The 24,342-nt window shown below is 39.3% G+C and overlaps 1 non-coding gene across 1 annotated transcript; it reads right to left on the reverse strand.

Moving 5' to 3' along the window:
- Window positions 1–17,062: 17,062 nt before the first annotated feature.
- Window positions 17,063–17,169, reverse strand: LOC120269542. Its single transcript, XR_005539192.1, has one exon. It is a non-coding gene; the product is annotated as a small nucleolar RNA R71 (small nucleolar RNA).
- Window positions 17,170–24,342: the final 7,173 nt, after the last annotated feature.

Raw genomic sequence — 24,342 nt, forward strand, 5'->3', positions numbered from 1 at the left:
ATCTTCCGCTACATCTGTTCATCACTATCATGCTGTTATCTTGTCTCATCATAAGTGGCATCATTGTCTTGGTCACTTGTGTCCTTCTCATATATCTTTCCTTGTTCGTGTTAGTGTCTTAGGTGTTGTCTCTTCTACTTCTGATGTGCTATGTTTTGGCTGTAAGCTTATTAAGAACTATAACATCCTTATCCTTTGAGGGTGTCTTAGACTACTGCTCCTTTGGAGATCATTCATTCTGATGTTTAGAGTCCCACTCTTTTCTTATCTAAATGCGGTAATCACTATTATGTTCTTTTTATTTGCTTAACCTAGCTTTATCCTATATATCACCGTAGTCAGTTATTATTTATCTATCGTTCTTTTACCACTATAGTGCACACCCAATTCTCTATCTCTATCAAGATATTTCAGTCTAGTGGTAAGTAGACTTCTCAGGCCTTTTGTAATGTTTTTGTTTTCTGAGGGCATCTTGTCTCAATTATCCTGTCCTAGGGCTCACTCTCAGAACAATGTTACTGAACACAAGCACAGTCACTTCTTAGATACGGTACGTGCACTTGTTCTTGGCACTTTTCTTTTCCCTCATTTCTAGATTGAAGCTGTTAGTAGCACTATTTATCTCATTAACCTATTACCCTCCTCTCACCATAGTGGTCATAGTGCAGGTGAGTGTCCCCATGGGAGATGACAACGCCCCTTGTGTATGTCTCGCAAGTGCACGGGTTTGTCGAAGTAATAAAATCCCAGATGAGTGGGGTATCGTATCCGCATGGAGTAGGGAATAAAAACACTTAAATTGTTTCTTAACTAGTGAAAGATGAATAGTGATATGTGTGGCAAGATGTGAAATAACAAAAGTAAAAGAAAAAGAAAGAGAGCACAAGTAAAGGAGAAGGTAAGGTAATCGATATAAATTGGGTACCCGGATATTGTTCCGCCTAGGACAATCGTTTCAAGTGCAAGAACCCTCTACTATATTTTCTAACTGACGCAATAATGAGTCATGGAGATCCTTAAATACATGGTCCCATATCTAAGATCAACTATACCTAACTCTATACATATCCCGGAGGAGAAATTGAATAACCTCTCAACCTCGCGCTCGTATAGAATTGCAATTAGTTCTAGGGATTTCAAGTGATAAATCCTCTTCCTAGATGTAGAGCTAACCCTTTGGTCGAGGTGGAAGGTCCCTAGCCACAATTAAGCCATGGGTGCTAAAATCACTTCAACGCTTCACTTCGTTGCACCCGTAACTAAGCCCCAGCGGAAGGTCATCTTTTAGCCCATTCACTCTACTACGACCGCAAAGAACTTGACGAAATGGAGGTAGAATGAATCACACCATAGGGGAAAGGGGACGCTCCGCTACCTCTCGACTCACCCTCTCAACCCTCTCCAATCTATCTTTGTCTAACTCTCGTGATGTGTCACTCACTCACAAGGGTTACCAACAAGAACTCTCAAACCTAGTGTCACTCTATGGAAGTATTCATACAATCAAGCATTCAAGATTGGAACTCAAATAAAACATCAATTAATTGAAAGCATAATAAAGAGGTTCGATGAAATGAATACATCCTAGGGTTTACAAATACCCAAGTACACACTAGGGGGTTTAGCTCTCCATGGAGCTAATAACAATCAATGAAATCAAATGTAAAAGAAAATAATCCATAGTAAACCCCCTTGATAGTCGTGGTGATGGTCTTATGGAGAGTCCTCTACTCGTTAAAGGGTCCCTTTGTCCAGCCTAGGATACACCTCGCCGGATCGGTACCGATGAAAGCTCTCCCATTAACCTACTTCCAAAAGGAGCGCGATGTCGGAGCCGTAGAACCTCTCCAAATCCCTAGCCAATACCTATCAAAATCCTAGCCGCCGCTCTCTCTCAAGTTGGGAAAAAGATGGAGAAAAGAATCCTCAAATCGGGGCCCAAATCGGCCTTAAATAGGGCTAGAATCGGGAATCCACACGCCCATGTGGGCGCCCTTGTTGGTTTTTTCGCACAGGCATGTGGAATTTTCACACGCCTGTGTGGAGTCTCTGTTTTCACCATTTTTTGGCTGGTTGTGAACAGTGCCCACTACAGTGTTTTTGCTAAAGTGTTTGCTAAAGTGTCCTCCTACAATATCGAGGTAACGTAAACAAGAACACGTTTACGTCGTAGATCACTTTACTTCTTCAATAACGGATATGTTGGTGGAGATCTTGCTATACATGCACAAGGCGGAATGCTTGAATGTGACTGCCCTTGTGCCCCTCCAAATCATTGTGCTAACTTGAATATGAGGAGGTTGGCACACATTCTCACATTTCGAACCCGACTTATGTCTTCGTGTTTGAACCTTCTCAAGATTTCCTCCAAATGGTGCATTTATTATCCACATTGGCTTCTTTCTCTAATACTCGGCCTCACAACCCTATATGCATGACAGTAACATAAATACACACATATTAGTGTTAAAACCTGATAAAAGTAATGCTCATCATAAGCAAAGAACACTTCACATTCTTATCAGGACAAGCACTTATCAGGACACTTCCCCGCGATGATCATCTTCGTGTTTTTGTGGTCATTGCTTTGTTTTGCTCTCACCTAGGGAAAGAACAAAGCTAACAGCTTAGTTTATTTCTTATGTTTTTCTGGGATATAACCTTGAGCATGAAGGTTATCATTGTTATGATGTAGTCACTCATCATATTCACATCTCCCATGATGTCATGTTTAATAAGTCTACTCCTTTTTTATAATTCTTCTTCTTCCACCAAGTCCCCATCTTTTTTGTTTCCTCTGTCTTTTTTTCCCTAAACTTTTGGCTGAGAATGCTTTGCCTGTGTATTCACTGTCCTACATCATTCGATCCTCCTTCAGAGCTTCTTTCTCAATCCTTTCTTGACTCCTGTCCTCCTTTATCTGTTGCGTCTCCTATAGTTTCTTCCCCTACTTTCTTTCTTCCTCTTGCTAATTCGCCTATTCGTTTCACATACCAATGTCTATATCCCACAGAACCTCCATCTCTGCTGGTCATCTCTAATGCCTCTCCTATTATCAATCCGGCTCCTAAAGTACCCTCTCACACTTATTCTTTACACTATCGCTCCACTTTACAACCCTTGTCCATTACACTTCTACTAGTACTACCGTTTCAGATGTCTTTGAGCAGGGTACATATAGGGAAGTGGTTCGGATACCTGAGTGGCAGACTGCCATGGTAGAGAAGCTTGATACCTTGACTCGGACTAACATGTGGGATTTTGTTTCCCTTCCTTCTTATACTGTATCCATCACCTGTTATTGGATCTACTGGGTGAAGACCCATTTTGGAAGCTCTCTCAAGTGTTATAAAGCGCATTTAGTTGCCCGTGGCTTTTAGTAATAGTATAGCTGATATTATGAGGAGACTTAGCCCAAGTAGCCCACATGCACATCTTGGTTATTGTTGTGGCTTTTTGTCGTTGGGTTCTTTATCTTTGCAAGCTTGATGTGAAGAATGCATTTCTTCATTGTGACTTGAAGGAGGAGATTTACATAGCTCATCCTCCCGGTCTTCAGGTTCCTCTGAGGTCTATTTGTCATCTTCGTCACTCTTTCTGGGCTCAAACAAGCTCCATGTTCCTGGTTTGAGTAGGTCAGCACCGTGGTTGAGGATGCTAGTTTTACTCCGAGCATACATGATCTGGATGTCTTCATTCAATTTTCTCCTCATGGTCAGACCATTCTTCTTCTTTATGTGGATGACATGATCCTTACCAGCGATGACTCTGCTCATATTTCCATTATGAAGCAGAAGTTGTATGAGGTTTTCTGGATGACTAATCTAGGTCCACTTTGTTACTTCCTGGGTATTAAGATCACTTCTCATCCTAATAGTTACTGTCTCTCTCAGCATTGTTATACTCACGACCTACTTGCTCGTTATGGTTTGACTGATACCCATATGGCCACTACACTGATGGAGTTATATTTGCAACTTCGTGCTTTTGATGGAATTCCCTTATTTGATCCTTCTCGCTATTGATATCTAGTTGGTAGTTTGGTATACTTGGCCACCACCCGCCCAGACATATCCCATGCAGTTCACATTCTCAATCAGTTCATTGTAGCACCCACTTCTGTTCATTATGCTTATCTTTTTCAAGTAGTGCGATATCTTCGTGATACTGTGTCTCGTGGTCTATTCTACCCATGACAATCCAGTCTTCACTTGCAGGCCTATTCTAATGCTACCTTTGCCAATTCTCCTAATGATCGTGTCTCTGTCACTGGTTATTGTATTTTTTCTTGGATCTTCTCTTGTTGTTTGGAAGACTAAGAAATAGCCTACTGTTGCAAAATCTTATGTTGAGGCTAAGGTTCGTGCGTTGGCTTCTACCGTGCATAAGGTGCTCTGGTTGCGTTTGATTTTACAGGATTTTGGTGTACATATCACCACTACTATTTCTATTAACTGTGACGGTATTGGGGCCCTTCAGATTACCGCAAATCTGGTCAAGCATGAGCTGACCAAACACATTGGTTATGATGCACGCTTCACCAGATGTTATGTATATATGCCCAGACTGTGCCACTTCACTACCTTCCTACAGAGGTCCATGTGGCTAATTTCTTCAGTAAGACGCATATACGTGATCAGCATCTATTCAAGTTATCCAAACTAAAGACACACGATCTGTCTTGGGTTTGAGCAAGGGGGATGTTATATGTAATAGGTATTGTTAGATTATATATGTATTTGTACATGCATATGTATGTATAGACGTATATCTATACTTGCCCATATCTATATGTAGACCCAAAGTGTCATTCATGAAGTTGTTCAAGCATATTGACTTGTTCTACTTTCTCTCTCTATTTCTCTAACAGTTCTTAGCTAGTTATATTGACTAGCTTGGTGGCGTTTATACGGAAAAATACTATAGTTTTGCATTGTTCGATGTGTGCGTAGCATAAAAAATTCTGGTTTGTAACATGAATGCATTAATTAACCCTTTGATATTTCTGCTTCATTTATTTTTTTTACTATGTGAGGTTTTGTAACTCCTAATTAATGTATATAGAAAACCACAAAGAATTTCTAGGTAAGAAACCTCCCTATAATGTTTCTTTTAAAAAGAATAGCTGACAAACATATTGTTTGTAATAGCAACATGAATTTTTTATTTTTTATTTTTTTTTTGACAAGATGAGCTACTCAATAGCTAAGACAAAGCAAACAAAAACTAGAAAGCAAGTCCTGCTTCTTCAGCATTCTCTATGAGCCACCTAGGCAAGTCCAACCCCTTAATAACAACATGATTTGGGAGAATGTGTAAGGTTGCTAGTTCCAAAATGTTTAAGCAATAGGCCATGCTATACTTTCTTACCTTGGCCACTTTAAAATTTTTGACTGAAGACAATTTTATATACACGTGTCTCAGTACCATTGCCAACTAATTAGATGCACTTCTCCATATACATTCTATAGAATCACATTATAATGATACCTTTATAGGCAAATTGTGATACACTACTATACTCTTCTAGGCTTCACTAGATTTGTTTGGTGTTGATAATAGGTCTTATTCACAAGCAAGTGTGATCTTTTACATGCAATATTTTCCATATAATTTTTTTGTTTTGTATTGTTGTTTTTGTTGAAATATCTTGCCTTTTGGTTTAACATTTTCCATTACAGATATGATTTAAACATGTTGTAGTTTACAAAGGAATATTTACCTAGTTATATTTTCTTAATTGGTCATATTTAAATATTTATCTAGTTATAACTGTGTCTTTGGAAAATCTAATCACTAGGTGTTTCATTGTGTTAAATGGTCATGTTGGATTGTTAGAGTTCTTGCCACAAAGTTTATTACCCATTAAGACTAAGGCTTGATAAGGTTGGGGCTAGCCCAAGCTCAGCTTGAAATTGAGTAGGGTGAGCTTAAAATTAGCTTGAAAATTTTGGTCAAGCTATGCTCATTTCTAATTTTGGAAGGTTTAATTAAATAGTTGTATTTTTTAGAATTCAAATATGAGATGGTTTAATTTGTAATTTGAATCTAAAAGCACATTTCTAGTTTGATTTTTTTCTAAAAATTAACAATACAAATTATATGATGTTTTCAATACACTAACAAATTATATGATATTATTATATATTATAAATATATAAAAAATTATAGTATATTTATATGTTTTAGCTATTGAGCTAAGCTTCATTGAGCTTGGCTCAGCTCAAGTGACAGGTCCAAATTGCGTGTGTGTTCCGCAACTGCATGGGTATCGAAGTAATAAAATACCCCGGTGGGTGGGTAGTCGAATTTACAGGGAACGGAAGTATTAGTAGTAACCAATTCTTAGTTATCTAGTTGAAATTAATTGTTTGAGATGAAGTGAAATAGTTGCAAGAATGTCAATAAGCAGCAAGGGAGGATAAAAAGCAAGGATGATCTCAATCAGTAAAGATCAGGTACCAGGGCAATGCTGCCCCTAGGATGTTAAATAAAGCTCGAAACTTGCTAAATATTTCTAAACCGAGTTTAATGAGTAGAGGTAATCCAAGAACAACCAGCCCTTGCCTTCAAGCCACTGTTACTAGTCCCGTACAAGGTCCCGGTGGAGAAATCTCTCAATCTCAACACCTCACACCTCATATGACCGCAACAAGCTCTAGGGATACCTAAGAGTGAAACCGATTCCTAAAGATAGATCTAACCCTACTTATAGGCGAAAGATCCCTAACCCCCTACAAGGTCTCGATGGAGAAATCTCTCAATCTCACGCCTCACACCAAATATGGTTGCATAGAGTCTAGGGAATTCGGACATAGGAAAGACTCATCAGAAGGGAAAGGGAACACTCCAATATCTCATGGCTCACCTTCTCAACTCTCTTTAACCTTGGAGTTCTAACTCTAATGGAGACCTCTCTCTCATCAAAGTAACAAATCATGCATACACAATCAACTACAAGGATCAATAAAACATGCAAGCCATTGGAACACTAGATTAAAACTCAAATCAACAAAGATTTAATAGAAAACATAAAGAAGATCAATACGAAAGATAAGATCCTAGGGTTCACATGCCCAAATACCTACTAGAATTTAGCCCTCAATGGGATAAGTTACAAAACAAAAATTAATATAATGAATATCAATGTAAACCATAGAGAAAAACCACTTTCAATTCATGATGATGGCCTTGATGGGTCGCTCAATGTCTTGTAGAATCCTTCTCCGAAGCTAGGTTGCTGAAGGCCCCCTTAATGCTATGACGGAGGAAAGATTGATCAAAGTTGGTGAAAAACGGCCCCCAATCTAGTCAAAGATCTCCTGTAGAACCCTAAGCGCCTTGCCCTTAGAGTGCTCGCAAAAAGCCACACAAAAAGTCCCCAAATAATAGGGGAAACAACCTATTTATATTTATAAACCACAACTGTCACGTGCCTTCACGCACTAGCGTGAGTTGCAGGAATTTCCACACTGTCACATGAATAGTATTTCTGCTACAGTATTACTACAACATTTTCCTGCAGTACTTACCTACAGTCCTCTTCACAAATGCAGTCCAAACACTCTTCTCTTAAGGCCACATGATCGGGCACATGTCCATGTTGTAGGCAATAAGACTTTTCTTTGTCGACTCATCATTTGAAAGATCTTGCATTCTTCACAAAGAGAAGGAGCATGGAGATCTGACTGCCTTTGCTCTCTTCTAACTAGCAAATTTGCTTGAATCCTCTTGGAAGTTGGCACACACCGCCATGTTCATGAGCTCCTCTTGTGTCTTGGTCCTTGGATTGAACAAGAATTCCCAAAACGTGTCTTTATAGACTATCTTTGCTTCCTTTCTTACTTCAAGGCATTCATAACCTAGTTAAAGAACACCAAATACACTATATGAGATATAAACCATGGTAAAAATGAAGCTCAATGCATGTAAAATATATCAGAAAATATATCTACTCAAGCAATTATCACCAAGCTCGGCCTAAATTTAGTTTGAGCTTGAAAATTGAGTCATTTTTTGGGCCATTTTTTAGTTATTTTTTCATGAATGTATAACCCACATGGTCTTTATAGGAAGATTTAAGAGAATGGTCAAGGAATGTGCAGTGAGCTGATGTTATGTAAACAATAATAATCCTTTTTTTTTGTTTACTAGATTGAGTTCTTAGAAAAGTGTGTAATTATACTTGTACAAGAATTATCCATTGATGAGTTGTTGTAGAATCAAAGTCTCGAAATGAGTTTAAATGAATGTTCTGAATATTACAAAGTTATAACATTGTTATTGTTATTCTGATGATGCAAAAAAAAAATAGTACCATAACTTAACCATCATAATGGGGAAGATCACATTATAATTCAAATCCATTAATAATATAATCAAATTGGATGAATAAAAGTAATTTCTTTAGTTCAGAATGCTAGTTTTTTTTTTCTCAAAGAAAACAAATTTACAAAGGTAACTTGGGTAATTTTAATCAATTGAGATTGATAACAAATTTACATGTTCTTTTCCCATCCTTTGCTTGTGTCGCCTCCCCGTCGGCTTATTGAAAAGCCCTTAGCTGATAAGAGAAATGGCAGGCCTCTAGTGATTCTCTTCTCCTATCCTAGCTGAAAATAATAAAGAAGTGAAATAAGGGAAAGATGAAGATGCTGACTATGAAGATGAGTGTGTATGCTGAATAGATTATTTAATATGAAGTGGACTAGGGCTAACGTGTCCAATCCAACTTGGCAATAAGATATGTATAATTTAATGTTATGTGGCATCTCCAGCTGTCATATCAAATAAATTTGACCAGAAATCCAAGATTGACCTCCTTATAAATGAAATCGTTTTCTGATGACCACTTTGATACAAATTGAAACATAGTGACCAAAGTGGAAACTTGCCAAAATACAGGGATCTCCTAAAAAATTTACGCCATCGTGGAAAGTACTGTGTCTGAGTATGCAGTTTATTGAGAAAAGTGCTTTCTTACCCTTTTAAAGGCGGGTAATTCCTTATACGCCATCATAAAAATCATATTTGCTTATATACCCCTATAAAACATACATATTTGCAGAAATACCCTTATAGTTGAAAAAAAATTGATGAAATCAAAGATAGTTCATTGTTCTTTATTCAATTTTTTTGTTTGTTAATATAAATAGGAGAGGGTAACTGATAGTTTCAACATTTTGTTGAATTTTTTAGTTGATTTTTGGTGAGAGAATGTAAGCACATAAAAAAAGGTTTTTTTTTTGTCACAGGTTTTGCAACGGTTGGATTTGTAACGATTTTTGGCATCGTTTAGTTTTTCATGATTTATAGCATGGGGTTGTTTGTCATGATTTTTGGAATGGTGTGGTCTGTCACGGTTTTTCCCATGGTTTTACGAAATTTTGCACAGTTTTTTGTCACAAATTTTGTTACGGTTTTAGAGTTTAAATGATTCTTGCCAGATTTTTGTCACAAATTTTGGCATGGATTTTGACACAAAATTTGGCATAATTTTGTTTATTCCATGAAAAATTAAAATTTATTTTGCTAAATAACAGTATATTTATTTATTATCATAACCTTAATTAATATACCAAAATATGTCATGTAGCATTAGTAAAATAAACATAAATGTTATTATAATCATAATGATACAAGTTTGAATCCAACAAAATACCAAAAAACTCTAACCCTCTACATCATTCTAGTTCTGGCCTACGTCATCCTCAAAATCATCAAGAGAATTATCTATAGATAGACAAGCCTGAATTTTCTTCAACTTTGGAAAGTGCTCGTTGGCATGTGTTTGGGATTCTCCTATTGGTGCTCGAGGGGCATGTGGTGTATGAGCAGTAATAGGCATGCTAGAGAGATCAATACATTTTACTCGAAGTGCAGTAAGCAATGATGATTCAATTAACTCATGTCGGGGCAACCCAACATCAGCCTCAGTACAAGATCTAGCAAGCTCATCCTGTAACTCTTTAACTTTGTTTTGGAGTTATTCACTTGATTTGGAAGGCCCCAAGTGTGGCTTGTAATTGGATGAAGACATTTGCCTAACAATGTTATCTTTTCCTACAACTCAGCTATGACTTCTAATAGTTATCTCATCTTATAATTCATCTTGACTGATAGAATACTCAACTACACCTTGATTGCATTTGTTGACAATAGCTTTCTCAAATTGTTCTTGCATCTCAAGTAAACGTTCTTTCAAAATGATTATATAAATATTATCCAAAGTCAAACAAAATTTGAACTCAAAATATCCATATTAATGTTTTGTTCATTCAAAAGCCTAACTGAGCATGTGAGAATTCCTAATGCATGTATAACCTCTATTGGATTTTAGAAAATTAATACTATGTTCCTTGTACTACATCTTTTCCCATATGAGATTTCCAAATGCATTTGTAACTTCCATGTATAACTTCCATTGGACTTTTGAATATTAAAGCATGTTTAATTTCCTAATGTATGTTTATTTCTCAACAATCATTGGCTTAATTAATTTTATGAACATATATTTTAATGAACGATGGCACTTTAAAATGCAATTTCTACAATTTTTATCTTTTGGATCAAATATTGTATTTATTTTGAAAAATATATTATACATATGAGAATTTCTATGCACTCTTAGCCTCAAGTGTGCCATCTTGCCTTCCATGAGTCTTGATAAAGCATTCTTTAGGTGTCGCCCGCCGAAAAAATAACATAGTAAATAAATATTAAATAGTCAGATGCAACAATTATAATGGTATTTAAATGGATAAGGGACATTACCACCGTAAGGTGGTGCATAGCAATACTAACAGATCGACCATGATAAATAATGGTGGAAGAGCTTCTAATTTATGCCCCATTTTGTTTGTCCTTTTCATTTATTTTCTTAAACTCCTCTAACTCCCAATACCTTTGCAAACCTTCCCAAACTATAGGATCCATACATGGAAATGGAGCCTTGTACATTTCCATGCAAGATATAATTTTTTTCTAGCTTTCACTAGCTTTATAATTGAAATGTCGCAACACTGACGAATCATGCTGTGTCTCCATATGTAAATGCCCTAAAAAAGATTAACTAAGTTAAGTTTTTTTAATAATTAATATTTACAATTAAAAGATATTGGAACATTTACTTAATTAAATTATACTTACCGTCAAAGAAGTGAATGTCCTTTACCTCACATCTTTGGGAACTTCCCCCATCTAGTCCATGCCTCTTTATGGTGATATTTGAGTAATTCATGTACCCCTCTCTTAAATTTATAATCTCTAAATAAAAGAGTGATGTAAAACAATTTTCCTTAAAACTTATAAATATTTTATTAGAATATTTATATACAAAATTATAAAATTGTCATAACATGAAAAGCTACTTACACAATTAAACTGTCCAAAGTCATCAAGCAGGGGGCCCAGTGCTCTGAGACTCATTGTGTGGCACTTCTATTGCTAAGGAGTAGTCCTTAGAGGCATGGGCTGAAGTCTCTCTATGTGGAACTAGGGAAGACTATGCTCCTAGTATAGCTGGTGAAGGTTGCATTATTGGTGGTGAGGGAGTCATTGTTGTTGTTAGTTGAATGTTTGGATGTATACATGGAGTCATTCGCAAATCTATCACAGTACTAGATATTGATGGAAAGTTTTCACCCGATCTTTAATGAATATTTGGGGTGGAGCAACCTCGGTCCCATGTGGATATGCCACCATGGCCTGATATTGACTGACCACCAGATCAACGTCCAGACTAACTCTGTCCTGAGAGATAAGCATAAACAAAAATATAAATGTAAATATATATATATATATATATGTGTGTGTGTGTGTGTGTGTGTGTGTGTGTGTGAATGATGACAAGGCATTGCTGTTGGTGGATAAATTCAATGTCATTCAAAGAAATTGATATTTTACAATGTTTCAAATTCATTCAATTCTAGTTAGCATAATGGTAGAAATCCAAGACTCTTCATTATATCCTTGCCATCTTACTTAAGTAAAAACAAATATGTTTATTGTCCTAATCATTGTGTTAACAAAATAAATTTGAAAATACTTTTTAGAAAAAGTAAGGTTAAAACAAATGAAAATTCAATCCTGATGTTGTCCCTGAATCTTGACAACAATCCATCACGCTTCAAGTGAAATAATCTAACCACCTACATGAAAGCACAAGTGAGAACAAAAATTTTAAAACTACTTATCACATCAAAAGCATGAATGAAATACTCACAATGGGATTGCATAGTGAGTTTTTATTCAAAATAAAAATAAATCCACTGAGTTGTTAAAAATAAGAGGTTCATATGAAAAGGAAGTACAAAAAAGAGTTTGCCAAAATATTGTGTAGTTTGTTAAAAGTCATGTTGTTTAATATCTTTATCATCATCACGGTCACCATCACCATCACCATCATCATCATCATCATCATCATCATCATCATCATCATCATCATCATCATCATCATCATCATCATCAATTTGTTCTTTTTCTGTTATTTTATTTTCTTCCTCTTCCTCGGTCTCACTTCAAAAATGGGTTGTAGATCAGATAAGTCATCAATAAGTTGTATGCCTTGTGGGTCAAACAAAGCAGGAATTTCTTCTATAGTACTAATGCCGATTGTGGGATAGATTTCCTTCATTTGATATACAGATGAATAATTTTGTGGCCAACTTGTCTCAACCATTAGCCTAGCTTTTGTGGGACAGACAACCAACCAACCACCATTGTTATTCTTCATGCTCGGGTACTCAATATATTTCACTTGAGTGGCTTGTTGTGCCAACACAAATGGATCATACTTTCGATAGAACTTTTTATGATTAATATGAACCAAATTATACAGGGGGTGAACCTTGGTGCCATTTATTGGGTCAAACCATGTACACTCAAAGAGTACAACATGATTTAATCTGCTACCATAGTACTCAAGAAGCACTACATCTTCAAGTGCACCATAAAAATCACAAGATGAATCCTCTGAATTGCTTCCACTTACACAAACACCACTATTCATGGTGGTCTTCTCCATGCCACGTGTGACTGTATGGAAGTTGTAGGCATTAATGAAATATCCCGGACATGTTGTTGCTTTCTTTGATGGACCCCAAGCCAAACTCCATAAGAGAGGGTAGGTTACTTGATTAAGCTCATTTTCAACCTAAATCCGAAAAAATGTTAACAAAAAAATTTCATTATTTCTTAGTAAAATTTTAACATGTTTATATCATTACTCACAAAATTTCCAAGCCATTTTGCAAAATGCTTATGAACTGGATTGCCAATGGCATCAGATGGGTTCCTTTCCAAATAGGTGACAAATATCCTAAGAATATCCACTCAAACAAGAAGTACTTATATATCAATTTTAGATCTTGTACATATACACAATATAAAATTATATTTCTCATTATTCAATAATAACTTACTTGTGATATGGGTATACTTCTGAACAATTTCATAACACATGAGTATGTGCTACACATAACTCATCTTCCGATAACCACCTAATTTTTGGATGACCTTGGCTTGACCATTATAATTAAAGATCGAGTAAGGTGGGAAAATGTCATTGCTACAACCCCATCATTTCATCGTGATCTCCTCCTCCTACATGATACGTGAGGTTCAAAGTGATGCTCTACAAAAATGTTGATTTCTTGAGCAATATATGCTTGGAAAATTGAACCCTTAATGTGTTCTTCATTCTTTAATGTTTTTGTTAATTATTTGAGAAACTTATAGGTATAAAAGTAATAGAACTCTATATCAATTATGTGAAGAAGAAATTGAAGGTAGAAAAATTAAATAATGGTTTGTATTAACTCTCGAATGGATACATCCATCCATATTGAACAAGACCTCCAACTCTAACTTGATTAGGCAAATGAATAATGAGATTCTCAATGAAATTAAAAAAAGCAGGTGGAAATATTTTTTCCATGTTACATAAAATCAGTGCAACATGTTCCTTGAACTCAATAATTTTGTCAATGTCAACACAACAGAACATATTGTGCAAAATAATAAACTTAATTCTATCAACGGATTCCAAACAATTAATGGTAGCAATTCTCTAAAAGAAATCTAAATGAGCCTTAGAATAAAGACATGGCAATTGTGACTCTTCATAGTAGTTATTTTCAATTCATTCTTGTCAACACACCTTCCAAGATTAGAAGCATAATCATCTAGAAACCTTAACTCTTGAATCCATCCACAAAGGATCCTCTTTTGTTCTTTTGTTAAGGTGTAAATTGCTTTAGGAATTGTTCAACTTGAAAAGTATGAAAGAACCGCTATCTCCTTATAGTCACAAAGAATATCCACATCTTTCTTGCATTAATATTATCCTTAATTTTCCCTTTCACATCCATAATTGTGAAAAACACATTGTTGAAGACATTCTTTTCTATATGCATCACATGAAGATTATATCGGATCAAATCATTTTTCCAAAAAGGCAGATCGCAAAAAAATATTGCGTTTTGTCAATTTATGTGTTGCTCCATACTCTGGAGGTATGTTTAATAAGTGCTTATACGATAAGAATGCAAAGCGTTCTTGCCTTGTGTTGAGCATTACTTTTCTCGGGTCTTAATGATAACATGGGTGTATTTATGTTATTTTCATGCATGTAGGGTTGTGAGGCCGATTATGAGAGAAAGAAGCCAATGTGGGTCATAATGTACTGATTTGGAGGAAATCTTGCTAAGGTTCAAATGCAAAGACATAGGTCTGGTTCCAAATGCAAGAATGTGTGCCAACTTCCTCGTACTTGAGTTAGCACAACTATTTGGAGGGGCACAAGGGCAGTCACATTCAAGCATTCTGACTTGTGCATATAGAACACGATCTCCACTAACATATTCGTTATTAAAGGAGCAAGGTGATCCACGACGTAAATGTTTGCCCATTTGCGTTACCACAATGAAAGTATGGATTCGGGAGTATTTCAAGCCGGTACTGTAGGAGGGTATTGTAGACAACACTATAGCAAAAATACTGCAACAACACTATTTACAGTCCACTGAGAAAACAGTAAAACTGAGAATCCACAAGGGCGTGTGGAAATTCCACACGCCCGTGTGAAAAATCCACAGGGGTGCCCACATGGGCGTGTGGATTCCCGATTCCAGCCCTTTAAAAGCCAATTTCAGCATTCTTTTCTCCATCTTTTCCCCAACTTGAGAGTGGGCGGTGGCTAGGGTTTTGAGAGATATTGGCTAGGGCTTTAGAGAGGTTTTACGGCTCCAACATCGTGCGCCATTTGGAAGAAGGATAGCGGGAGAGCTTTCGTCGGCACCGATCCGACGAGGTGTATCCTAGACCGGACAAAGGGACCCTTGTGATGAGTAGAGGACTCTCCACAAGACCATCATCATGACTAACGAGGGGATTTTCTATATATGCTTTATTTTTACATTTGATTTCATTTCTTTTATCTAGCTCCATGGAGAGCTAAACCCCTAGTGGGTATTTGGGTATTTGTGAACCCTAGGATGTATTCGTTTCATTGAACTTTTTTATTATGCTTTCAATTAATTGATGTTTATTGTGAGTTCCAATCTTGATGACTTGATTGTATGAATATTCCCCTAGAGTGACACTAGGGTTAAGAGTTCTTCTTGGTAACTCTCGTGAGTGAGTGACACACCATGAGAGTTAGACAAAGCTAGATTGGAGAGGGTTGAGAGGGTGAGTCAAGATGTAGCAAAGCGTCCCCTTTCCCCTCCGGTGTGATCTATCCTACCTCCATGTTCCAAGAGTTCTTTGCTGCCATAGTAGAGTGAATGGGCTAAGGGATGACCTTCCGCTGGGGCTTAGTTGCGAGTGTAATGGAGTGAAGCGTTGAAGTGATTTTAGCACCTAGGGCTTAATTGTGGCTAGGGATCTTCTACCTGGACCAAAGGGTTAGGTCTATACATAGGAATAGGGTTTATCACTTGGAATCCCTAGAGCTTATTGCAATTCTATGCGAGTGTGAGGTTGAGAGGTTATTCAATCTCCCCTGCGGGACATGTATAGAGTTAGGCATGGTTGACCTTAGATTTGCGATCATGTAATTAAGGATTTTCACGTCTCATTATTGCATCAATTAAGAACTATAATAGAGAGCTCTTGCACTTGAAACGATTGTCCTAGGAAGATCAATATCCGGGTACCCCATTTTTATCGATTGCCATACCTTCTCCTTTACTTGTGCCCTCTATCTTGTTGTTTTTATTTTCGTTATTTCATATTTTGTCACACTTATCACTATTCATCTTCCACATTAGTTAAGAAACAACTTAAGGGTCTTTATTCCCTACTCTTTGTGGATACAATACCCACTCATCTATGATTGTTACTTCGACACTCGTGCACTTGCGATTTACACGCATATATGGGCGTGTCAAGTTTTTGGCGCCATTGCTGGGGAGTAGGCGTTTAGAGATACTTTGCACTTTGTTTTCTTAGCTATTCATTTATTCATTCTATTTCATATTTTCTTAATATATCATCGTTATTGTTTCTTTTTATTTCTTTTTGGGTGCAGCTCCAGGTTATGACCCGAGGAAACCCGTCAATATTGATTGAATGAGATCTTGAGCTTGAACGTACACTGAGAAGAAAAGGGAAAGAACCTGTGCAAGAATAATCTAATCTAGCTGATTTGGGAGTGGAAGAGTCAGAAAACATGGTAAAACAGAATGAGCAGCAACGGACATTATCTGATTATGCCAGACCTTCAGTATTGCGGACACAATCGAGCATTGTGCGTCCCCCGATTACTGCTCAGAACTGCGAGCTGAAGTCGGCATTCATCCATATGTTGCAGTAATCCATACAGTTCAGTGGTTTGGCCGATGATGATCCAAATAGTCATATAGAGAACTTTCTCGAGATGTGTGATATGCTGAAGATAAATGGGGTGACGGAGAATGCCATCAAGTTGAGAGCCTTCCCATTTTCCTTAAAGGGGAGAGCGAAGCAGTGGCTACACTCATTACCTAGAGCCTCGATTACCACATGCGAGCAGATGGTAGAAGCTTTTCTTGCCCGATATTTTCCTCGCAAAAAATCTGCAAAGCTTAGGAATGAGATCTCATTTTTTGTACAGTTTAAATTAGAGTCTCCATTTGAGACGTGGGAAAGGTTCAAGGAGCTCCTAAGAAAGTGCCCGTAACACGGATTCCCAGAGTGAATGATTGTTCAGACCTTTTACAACAGTCTGAATCTGAGTACAAGGCAAGTCTTGGACGCGGCAGCAGAGCTACCTTAGGTAGCAAGACCACCGGTGAAGCTTGTCAATTAATTGAAGAAATAGGGTTAAACAACTACCAATGGAATGCTAGGGAGAAGAAAAAGGTGGCCGGTCTCCATGAGATAGATGTAATAACCTCATTGGCAGCTCAAGTGGAATCATTGAGTAAGAAGTTAGATCTCCTAACTTCAAATAGAGTGGTGGCCGTGACTACTTACACCGGGTGTGGTGGAGGACATGCTCCCTCTGATTGCCCGACCTCTAATGGTGATGCATCTTCGGTTGAGAATGTCGATTTTATGGGTAATGGCACGAGGAATCAAGGAAATCCATACAGCAATACCTACAATCCGGGCTGGAAGAGTCATCCCAATTTCTTGTGGAGCAACCAAGGTCCACAAAAAGCCATGGGGCCACCGGGTTTCCAACAACAACAGCAAGCCCCAAACATGGAGAACCGAGTTTCAGGTTTGGAGACCTGAATGAAAGATTTGGAGAAGGCCTTAATTAGGGTTGTGCAATCATCTAATACAAGGTTCTAATCAGTTGAGGCTATACTTCGCAACCACACCGCCTTTTTGCATAATCTTGAAAATCAAGTAGGGCAAATTACGAAGTCCTTATCGGAATGGCCACAAGAAAGCTTTCCGAGTAACACCGAGACCAACCCTAGAGAGCATATGAAGGCGATCACTTTGAGAAGTGGTTGTGTGGTTGAGGGTAAGCTTCCGAGTGAGAAGCCCAATGAACACGCAACCGAGGTTATAGAGGTTGAGAAGGAAGCAGGTAAAGAGAAGGAGGTGGGACCCCCATCTTTGAAGCCAAGAATCCCTTATCCCTCTAGATTGAAGAATGACCAAGGAGATGAACAATACAAGAAGTTATGAGTTTGTTTAAACAATTCCACATCAATATTCCTTTTGTTGAGGTGTTGGCGCAAATGCCTAAGTATGCAAAATTCTTGAAAGACTTGTTAACCAACAAGAGGAAGTTAGAGGAAAGTGCTTCAGTGATTTTAGATGCATCTTGCTCGGCGGTTTTACAAAAGAACATGCCGAACAAGAAGAAAGACCTTGGAAGCTTCATCATTCCATGTAATATTGGCAATCTCGGTGAAGAAATGGCATTGGCAGACTTAGGGGCCAGTACCAACGTCATCCATACACCTTCTTTCAAAAGCTAGGCTTGGGTGAGCCTAGGCCTACTCGGATGACATTGCAATTGGCGGACCGAACAATGAGACATTGAGGGGTATCATTAAAGATGTGCTTGTGACAAGGTCTCCTGGCTTATATCCCGCAAGTGCACGGGTTTGTCGAAGTAATAATCCCGGATGAGCGGGGTCGAATCCATAGGGAGTAGGGTGTAAAGACACTTAATTCGATTCTTAGCTATGTGGAATATCAACAATGATTAGTGTGGTAATGATTCAATTCTCAGAAATTAAAAGCAACAAGTAAGAGAGCAAAAGTAAGGAGAAGGCAAGGTAATCGATAAAGATGGGGCACTCGGATGATGCTTCACCTAGTATAATCGCTTCAAGTGCAAGAACTCTCTATTATGCTTCCTAATCAATGCAATGGTGAGTCTTGGAAATCCTTACATACATAGTCCCAAATCTAAGGGCAACTATGCCTAACTCTATACATGTCCTGGAGGAGAAATCGAACAATCTCAACACCTCGCACTCGCACAGAGTTGCAATGAGCTCTAGGGATTCCAAGTGATAAATCTCTTCCTACATTTAGACCTAACCCTTTGGTCCAGGCGGAAGGTCCCTAGCCACAATTAAGCCCTAGATACTAAGATCACCTCAACGCTTCACTCCATTGCACGCACAACTAGGCACAGCGGAGGTTCATCCCTTAGACCATTCACTCTATTATGGCTGCAAAAAACTAGCTTTGTCTAACGCTCGTTGTGTGTCACTCACTCACAAGGTTACCCACAAGAACTCCCAACCCTAGTGTCACTCTAGCGGAAATGTTCATACAATTAAGAATTCAAGGTTAGAACTCACAATAAACATCAATTTATTGAAAGCATAATAAAGAAGTTCAAAGAAACGAATACATCCTAGGGTTCACAATCACCCAAGTACCCACTAGGAGTTTAGCTCTCCATGGAGCTAAGTACAATCAAAGAAATAGAATTTAAAAGCAATGAATCCATAAAGAAACCCCCTCGATGGTCGTGTCGATGGTCTTGTGGAAAGTCCTCTACTCGTCGTCCAAGGATTCCTTCGTCCGGTATAGGATACGCCTCGATCGAAGCTCCCCTACCAACCTTCTTCCTAATGGAATCACGATGTCGGAGCAATAGAAGCTCTCCAAAACCTTGGCCAATACCCCTTGAAACCCTAGCCAAAGCCCTCTCGCAAGTTGGAGAAAAGAATACCAAAATCGGGACTGAATCGGCTTTAAATAGGGCTAGAATCGGGCAACTTCACGGGCGTGGACGATACACGCGCCCGTGCGGAATTTCCACATGGGCGTGGATAATTTCCGCACGCCCGTGTGGATTCCCTGTTTCTCTGGTTTCTCGGCCGGCCATGAACAGTGCTGCTATAGTCTTGCTACATTGTTGCTATAGTGCTCTGCTACAGTCTTCGACCTGAATAACTTCCCAATTCCATACTTTCATCTCGGTAACGCAAACGGGCACACGTTCACGTCGTGAATCACTTGCTTCTTCAATGATATATATGTTGGTGGAGCTCCTGTTCTTGTATGCATAAGATGGAATGCTCGAGTGTGACTGCCTTTGTGCCCCTCCAAATGGATGTGCTCACTCGAATGCGAGGAGGTTGGCACACACTCTAGCATCTCACACCTGTCCTATGTCTTCGCGTTTGAACTTTAGCAAAATCTCCTCCAAAATCAGTGCATTATGATCCACATTGGCCTATTTCCTTCATACTCGGCTTCACAGCCCTACCTGCGTAAAAGTAACATAAAAACACACATATTAATGTAAAAACCTGAGAAAAGTAATGCTCAACATAAGGAATGAACGCTTCGCATTCATATCGCACAAGCACTTATCAAACTCCCCCACACTTAAGCTTTTGCTTGTGCTCAAGCAAAAATTAAACATTCTGTGCATTAATGAAGAAAATATTGAAAGTGCTTGGCCTTAGGTTCACCAAAGTATACAAAGATAGCATTCTATAAGTAAGGAAAATTTCAACACTAAATACGAAAAATCAATGCTCTAGCTAAAAACTTGAATCAAAAAGGACAACAAACCCGAATTTCGTGTAAGTGTGTGAACTCACTCAAAACAACCCAAGTTATACTCTTCAAAGTTCTAAGTACAAGGGACTTATTTGTCTACAAAGTGATAAAAATTTTAAAAGATGGTAGTAGCTTCACACATCCTCTAAGGTAGCCCTTTCAAAAGCGGCCGCTAAGGTGGCTTTCATACTTTCGAGGTGGTAGCTCTTTCTACCCGAGTGGTAGCTTTCACTCATCCTATGAGATAGCTCTTTCTCTCATTAGGGCATAACTAGTATCCGACTTGTGAGAGTAGCTTCATACTTCATAGGTGGTAGCTCTTTCCACCCAACAAATACAAGTAAACAATAAAAACTATTTTTGTTCCTTCATTTTTCATCAATTTAGCAAAAGAAGTAAACCCTAACTAGTCCCTTTAACATCAAACATGAGTTTCCAATAGAGTTCAAAGAGTGAGTAGTGCACTAAGTGTAAATCGGGTCAAAAACTTCCTAAAAAAATTCAAGCAAGAACTAGAGCATGAAAACATTCAATGTTAACAATTATCCTAGACTTAAGAATACAAACATTGCAACTAAGGTGAACCGCCATTGGCTATGTGAGCATATAACAATCAAGAACAATAGAAAAAATGTGCGCATTATGAAACTCCCCCCACCCCCACACTTAAGTTGTACATTGTCCTCAATGTACACATGCAAGCTCACTCAAAATATATCATTCAAAAAAATAGATGTGGGAGAAGAAATCAAAAACAATATTCCCTCGACTCCTAGTGTTGCGTTTGATGAAGCAAATTCCATGGCGAGTAGTGTTTCAACGGGTTGTGAAGCTCACAGGGTCAAGTGCCAAAAGCACCTTGACCGTGCCCATGACTAAGTCTCAATTTCCGGAAGACAAGACCATCTCGCACGCATACACGAGGGGGTTCAGTGAAGCTCAAGAAAAAAACAAAAAAATAACTCGAGTGTATAAAAAGATGAAGCAATGAATACAACTCGATAATGCAAAAATAACATAAACTCGGAAGGAAAAATCCTTTACGAGTGAACAAGTCTAAAAAAACAAGAAAATAAGATAAAGTAAAATGCATGAAAGTAAAAGAAAGGTCAAGTGTCGGAGTCGCTCTTGGGCTCCGCTGCTGCTGCTGCTGAAGTGGAAGCATATAGTGGGTCCTCTGGTGCTGGGGTCGAGGATGGAAGTGCTGGAGGTGCTGGAGGGGCCTGAAGAGTCCTTTGCTGCAGGACAAATGATGAGGCAACGTCTCGCTCTAGGATCTGCTGTAATATGTCGAAACGTGCCATGAACTCTGTGTACTGAGTGGCCTGCGTAGCCCTAATCTCGGCAACCTCGGCTCGGACAACTCCTATAGCATTCTCGAGCCTCTCAAAGCGATCATTGGCTCGAGAAGGTGAAAACATACGCACTGGGGGTGGTTCCTCGGGCGGTGGAGGTGCCTCGATCACCATCGATGCAGGCTGAGGCTCGGGGGCGGGCTGAGATGCTCCGGTGTCATCACCTTCATCCTCAGCTATCTCTAGGGCTGATAGGACTAACGCAAAAACCCATGTCCGAACCCTGCGGACCATGCCCATCAACCGCATCGTATCTAGACCCAGGAGAGCGGGTACACTTGTCTTCTCGGGCCCGCGAATCGAATCCAAGAGACCCATGCCCAGCACTAATCTCGTAATGTAAGGGCCCGAGAAGATCGCTCCCTGTCTAGCGTACTGTCCCTGGTGTCTGATGTAATCAGCCAAGATGTGCCCTAAGTGGATCGGTACGCGCTCTACCATCGAGTACAAGTACAACAACTCCTAACGGCTCAAGACACCAGTACTGTCGCCACGGCCATTCAACGACCTACTCATGATGGTGTGCAAATATCTGTAGGTAGGTCAGGAAAGGCACATGGCCTTGGACACCCCCGGCTCGTACTGACCTTGACCACATAGCACTCTTTAAGTTCTCTGCGGGGTCAAGGTTCCAGGATAATCAGTAGGCAACTGTGCATACTCCTCTGTATCTGTGAATACCTACTCGTATAGGCCAAGTAGCACGGAAAACTACATAATGCTCAAGCTATGGTGGCGTCCAAATACTCTGAACTGAATGGTGCCCAAACTGTCGAAACTTGCATACGCTCTATCAAACTCAAACGAGGAGAGCACCTCCAATGTAAACTCTCGTATGGCTGGCTCTCTAATCGTCAACAACTCCCGCCAACCCCCATCTGAAACCAAGTCCTCAACCTCATCAGCAAACTCATCTCCCTGCTGAAGTTCTCGCAGTATAGTCATGTCCAGGAATCGAGTCTGTCCGAAGCGGAGTCGTGATAAGCACTCGTAACGGACCTGATGTTCAGGAATCACAAATCGCATGCCCTTGGGCTCAGAGGATGACTCACGTGGCCTCTTATCAGCTTGCTTCTTTGACCTAGGTGCAATGATCTGCCAAATTTAAACAAAATTAGTCAAACAAGTTGATAAAACAATACTGCAGAAATCCACACGGTCGTGTGGAATTTCCATACGCCCGTGTGGATTCACGGGGCGTGAGAACCGCACGGCCAGGCATCAACAATCCAAAAATACAACTCAATAATATCTCTAACTTCATTCTAAACATAAATCATTGTTCCAATTGAAGAAACGAAGCATTATTAACCAGATTAATCAATAGAAATCATGAATTGACGAAGAAGATGAAGAAAATGAATTTACCGACGAGGAGAAGTGAGAAAATAAAGAACCGGCCGGAAAACTTGCTAAAATCCCACCAAATTGGCGCAATGGACTCGGAGAATGTTGTGAGAGTGTTTTCATGTGAAAAGGAGTCGTGAAGAAGGAGAGAAATCATCCCCTTTTTAAACAGAAATCGTGACTTTTGACGTTCTGTGCATCCACACGGGCGTGTGGAAATTCCCCACGCCCGTGCACCTCACATCGAGAGCTCCACAGGGGCGTACGCATGTCCTTGTCCGCTCTCTGGAAAAACTCTCACTGACTTAGAACGATCTCCCACGGGCATGCTGAAATTATCCACGCCCGTGCGCCAGACCCACAGGGGCAGACGCACGCCCCTGTGGCTTCCCTGGACATCCGAGAAAGATATCAAGTCTTCCACACGCCCGTGCAGAAATTCCCCTCGGGCGAGGACATTCACAAGCCCAATTCACAGGGGCAGCCGCACGCCCCTGTGTTTTCTCGAGATGGAGGGAGCAACCTGCAGAGTTTCATACGGGATTGCAGAAATTACCCACGCCCGTGTGTTGCTCACAAGGTCACCCACAAGGGCTAGTCCACGCCCCTGTGTGTTCTCGGGAAAATTTGCCCAACTCTGCAGGAAGGCACACGCCCGTGTGAAAAATACCCACGGGCATGCGCCAGTCACATGGTCATCCACAGGGGCGCCCGCACGCCCCTGTGACCTACTTGGATAAGTTCACAGTACACACACACGAGCATGCGGAAATTACACACACCGTGTGTTTTCTCTGGATAACTTAGAAAAACCTGCAGGCTCTGCAGAACTAGACTGAACATGTCTACACACTCAAAGCCTGCCCTATTATGCAAAATTTACCAGATAAAAACACGAAATAGAACTCAAATGACCAAACTTCGCCAATTCGCAACAAAACACATAATGAATTCTTTTAAAAACCCACAATAAAATTGCAGCACAAGCACTTAACAATTGAAACACCAACACTTAACAATTTATTCATGCAAACAAACTAAACTAAAAGGTACGAAAACATTAAACACTTGGGTTGCCTCCCAAGAAGCGCTTGTTTAATGTCACTAAGCTTGACGTATCTTTCTTACCTCACGGGGGTTCATGAATGAAGGTTGCCCTCTTACC

Source organism: Dioscorea cayenensis, chromosome 9, assembly GCF_009730915.1.
Source record: "Dioscorea cayenensis subsp. rotundata cultivar TDr96_F1 chromosome 9, TDr96_F1_v2_PseudoChromosome.rev07_lg8_w22 25.fasta, whole genome shotgun sequence".
NCBI classification, from domain to species: domain Eukaryota; kingdom Viridiplantae; phylum Streptophyta; class Magnoliopsida; order Dioscoreales; family Dioscoreaceae; genus Dioscorea; species Dioscorea cayenensis.